This window comes from Miniopterus natalensis, chromosome 11, assembly GCF_054644295.1.
Source record: "Miniopterus natalensis isolate mMinNat1 chromosome 11, mMinNat1.hap1, whole genome shotgun sequence".
In the NCBI taxonomy this organism is placed as follows: Eukaryota; Metazoa; Chordata; class Mammalia; order Chiroptera; family Miniopteridae; genus Miniopterus; species Miniopterus natalensis.
In genome coordinates this window covers 29620808-29625653 of record NC_142091.1, presented here as the reverse complement: position 1 = coordinate 29625653, position 4846 = coordinate 29620808, and the positions used below count along the sequence as shown (strand labels likewise).

The following is a 4846-nucleotide window of genomic DNA, read 5'->3' as shown; positions in this document are numbered from 1 at the left end:
TTGAGGCCAGCACCTCGGTACTTTTCATTACATGAGCTAATCATTTTTTGTTTGTTTAAGTCAGTTTTAGTGGGATTTTCTCTCACTTGACAGAAACCAAGAAAGAACTAATGTTATGTAGCTCATTGCTGTCTTCATGATATTTTCTGCCCCAACAGAATGTTAGCCATTGGAATACCCTAATCCTGCCATATTTCTCTTTGTGCCTCACCCCCACAATATGTAGGGTTATGCCTTGTATGTAGTAGGTGCTCAGTAAATGCCTGATGGGTTCAGTAGACTGAATGTCAACTGATTCTGCAACATTCCCTAAAAGGTGCTTCAGAAAAGCTTCCTGTCTCTAAGCTTGCTGACTGTTGCTTTTGTCTCTTAATCACAAAAGCAGTCTGCAGAAAAAGTTTCAAATATTTGATCTTTCTGTTTGTTTGAATCCATGTTAAACTGGAATTGGGTGTAAACATGTCCTTGGAATGCTCGCTACATGCTCCAACAGAACAGCTCGGAAGACGAGAGTGGATTCCTCTAGCAGTGACTCAAAAAATGAAATGCTCACCCTTGACCTATGTAAAAAAAAAAAATCACACAGTTTTTTTTTCTCTGGGGTTAATCCCTTTCACACAAAGAAACTGACATCCTCTCAAGTAAAAATGGGGTAGAGAATTAGGGACATTTTTCTGCTTACTACTGTGAAAACTTGGTAGCAATTCTGTTTCAAAATGACCATAAGCTATTGCTGTTGTGTACAGTTCTCTTGGGCTGGGCCCATTCAAAAGGGAAAATATAGGCAAAAAGAAATACTTTCAGAACACATTGAGGAGCACTATTAAATGATGTGTCATAGCTGTGGAAAGCTGGAAAATCCTGATTGGCTTGTATTATGAACTGCTGAGGTTATTGTTTCCCATTGAAATACATAAGGAGAATTTTCTACCATATCTTTATGATTTGAGAAAAAAGCAACACAGGAGGAAATATAGTCAGTTGATTTTATTAATATTTCAATTCATCATAACTATAATTGTAGCTCACCCTTATTGATCACTTGCTGTGTGCCAGGTACTGTTGCAAACATTTTTACACATATTAATAATATGTAGGAACTGCTATTATCCCCATTTTACAGATATGAAACTGAGGTTCAGCATGGTTGCTTAATTTGTTCAAGGTTGCACAGCTTGTAATGGGAGCGCGAGGAGTCATATCAGGTGGTCTTGCTCCAGAGCTTCTGTTCTTAACCATCATGAATATTTGCATAGACAAGTTGATAAGTTTGTGGAACTATGGAAATATGATATTTGGGGTAAGTCATCTTGCAACATCTATTAAAATTTAAATTACACATGCACAAACACACATAGATTGACCTAACAACCTGGGAACATATTCTGCAGAAGTATGTTCTGCAGGTGTATATTAAAGGATTTGTATGCCAGAATATTTATTGCAACACTGTTGGTAAGAACTGGAAAATCCTGACTGTGCAGCAATAAATGAAAGTAGAATTAACTGTGACACAATCATATTTGGCAGGTATATTTTGAATGAATTGGGTCCCAATCTGTTGACCTGGAAGTATGTCCATGTTCCCTAGGTAAATGAGAAAAGTGAATATCGGAGGACTGTGTGTTGTGTGATGCATTTTTATAAAACAGTGATCAAAGAATATATAATTGTGTGAAAAAATGGTTTTTGGCTTTTTTTTTTGCAGTGTTTTTCCTGAGGGAAACCAGCAGGTGAAATACAGAGAGGTACGGAAGGAGTGTTCCAGATCCAGTGTGGGCTTTCTGACCTGTTCTCCAGGCAGCCCGGAAAGGTATTGTGGTAATAGTGTCCCTGTGGGGATTCAGGCCCTTTCCAGAGTTGGCCAGGGAGTCTGTTTCACACTGGGATTCTGGGTTTTCTCTAGACTCACTCTGAGAAGGTCTGGATTCTCAATTTTATTAAGAAAGTGGGCTTCCTGCCCGGCCGGGCGTGGCTCAGCGGTTGAGCATCGACCTAGGATCCAGGCGATCCAGGTTCGATTCCCGGTCAGGGCACATGCCTGGGTTGTGGGCTCGATCCCCAGTCGGGGGCGTGCAGGAGGCAGCTGATCAGTGACTCTCTCATCATTGATGTTTCTATCTCTCTCTCTCCCTCTCCTTTCCTCTCTCTGAAATCAATAAAGATATATTAAAAAAAAAAAAAGAAAGAAAGAAAGTGGGCTTCCTGAGATCCCTTGGTCTCATGGGTCACCCATCATGTGCCAGATGCTCTGAGTGTACAAAACTAATGATGATGGTAAAGAAGATAAAACTATGATGACCTCATTTATCATCCTGGAATCCAAATATAATTACATCTCTTCGATTTTTTCAATTAACTGCTCTGCCTTCATTAGCAGGAAGTTCCATATCTCTCTCCCCTGAACTATTCAAGAATGCAAAACATTTCCTTAATCCAAAGGGTTAACCCACTTCCAAAAGCCAGGTTGAGAGAAAACTGGTGAGTTGATCAATCCAAAAGTTTCTGTTTTCTGCTATACTGGGTCCCTGCTGTTCCCTCACAGTCTACTGGGCTTGACTACTGCTGTGGTGATACTACTGCTGGTCCAGATCCTGCCCTGCTACATGATTTACCAGTGTTTGCTTTTGAGGTTCAGATCCTTAGCTCACTTAGTACACATTCCTGGTGTTCTTACTGTTTCCCAATGGCATCCTCAGTCAGAAAGCTTTGCTGGGTCCAACCCTCCAAAGACAGACCTTCTCTTATGGAAAGTACCTCTCTGAGGCCCTTCATCTTTCCTGCCAACAGATCTCAGTGAGCACCATCTCAGTCTAGCTGAGGTCCGATAACCTTGAACCTCAAAGAGAAAGGGTCAGAGCCCCTTTCCTTTCCTCTTCTTAGGACTGCCTCCTTGCACATTTCAGGGGTACCATACATACTATATTCAGAAGGAATTGTATCCTTCAGAGCACATCTCCAAAGAGTATAGACATCCATCACAGAGATTACAATATGAATGGTGCCCCCTGGAGTTGTGCACCTCAGCACTAACTCCTCTATTTAACCCCAGTCCCAGCTTTCTATCCAAGGGGCATGGGAAAGAATAGATATTTCAGTATTGAGACATCCTATTATTCCTTTCTTCCAAGGCAGTTGGTCTCTTGCAGTTGTATAATTAAGAAAGGTTACTCAACTCATGCTTGCAAAACAAAGATCTGCTTCAAGGTGATTCTCTGAAGCTTTTATTTTTTTAAAATATATTTTCTGCTCTTCCAGGCACCCCATTACACAAATAATAATAGCTATCATTTATTCAGCTGGCGTGGGACATACTTAACATGCATTATATTATCTCATAGAAGAATTCTGAGTCTAATAATGGACCTAACATGTACAGAAATTATAGTACAAAGTAGAACGTGAAAAAAAAATTACGGGAGTGAGGTAAGTGTAAAGCAACAAGAGAGCTCAGGGGAGAGAAGGAATATTTCCAGCCAGAGAGGCTCATTCAATCAACATTCAGCACAAAATTATTGTGTGCTTTTATATCCTAGTCTCAAGAATCTCACAGACCATGGGCAAAAGGACAAGGAAACAGATCCTCTTGACAGTGTGATGTCATCTGATGATTGCAATATGGCCATCAGGGCAGGCTCCTTGGAAGAGGAGGCACACGAGCCACAAGCATGGAAGGTTTGGGGGGCTTCTGAACAGACAAGGATGGGTTGCACCTGGATCTCATTATACCAGCCTGTCCTCTAGAAGAGAGAGAAACAAGGGGTTGTTAACTTCCCCATTCGATTCTCCTCCAAGGGCCTAATTTTGAAGCGTTTAATGGTAACCAGCCCTTCCCCTCTGTGCAACTGGCTTTCCTCCCACCGAAGATTGCATTGCACTTTTCCCTATTTAACTCCATTCGGTTTGTGACCTCCTCTCCAATTTACCAATTCTGATTCACATCCTCCATTTTTTCTCCCACTGAGAAGAAACAGCCGACTTTTGGACTTCCAAACCTCCTGGAGAAAGGCCAAGCTTTCATAAACTACAGAATATTATTGTGTGAATTAAAATGTTCACGTGGTATCAACCATGCAGTTACTCCAACATTTATTTTGGAAAATATTGCATTTGGAAAATGAAAAGCATTTCAGAGTATTCTCTTACCTTGAAATATCAGTAGACACAAGGGTATTTTGAGATCATTCCTTGCTCAAAAGTTAGCAAACAATCTGTACAATTAGTCACATAAAATTTCCTTAAATAACATTAGTTAAGGGCTCTGGGACTTAAAAAATGCCTATAGGATATTTGTGGAGAAATTTGGGGCAGAAAGCTGCAATTCTAACTCTGAAGCAAACTTTCAAAATGCCTTTGAGTTAAATCCCACTTGGCTCTTATTGCACATTTCTCTTCCAATCACTGATGATTAGACCTTGCTCAGTTGCACTTTTTCCAAGATCTTACATGCTTCAAACTCCATCCTTCTGGCTATAAGAAGCAAAGCAGTCTAGAGCCCTTGAGAGAGCTATATCTAACCCTAGAGGCCTAGGCACTTGGGAGCCTAAGGGGCCCATACCTTTTCCTCTTAAAATTATCCTCCTGCCACTTGTTTCTCCTCAGGTTGGTTTTACAATGCTAAAGCCCCAGGAGAAGAGCCTGAGGGGTCCACTGTGCCAGGAGGGTCTCACTGATGTGCCTTGTTCTTTAACGTGGTCTCAATGCCCAGTACCTATGTTAGGTGTACAGTGGCCACAATACAAGTGGGAGTGGAGGGCCTTGAGAAAGAGGTCTGGAATGATGGACAACTTGCGGTCCTTCTCGGGTCCTTCTGTCAGGCTTTGAAATTTGATAATACCTGAAACTC

The 4846-nt window shown here is 41.2% G+C and overlaps 1 long non-coding RNA gene across 1 annotated transcript; it reads left to right on the top strand.

Moving 5' to 3' along the window:
- Positions 1-1100: 1100 nt before the first annotated feature.
- Positions 1101-4592, top strand: LOC148091956 (uncharacterized). Its single transcript, XR_015715307.1, has 3 exons — positions 1101-1300; positions 1709-1813; positions 3537-4592. It is a non-coding gene; the product is annotated as an uncharacterized LOC148091956 (long non-coding RNA).
- Positions 4593-4846: the final 254 nt, after the last annotated feature.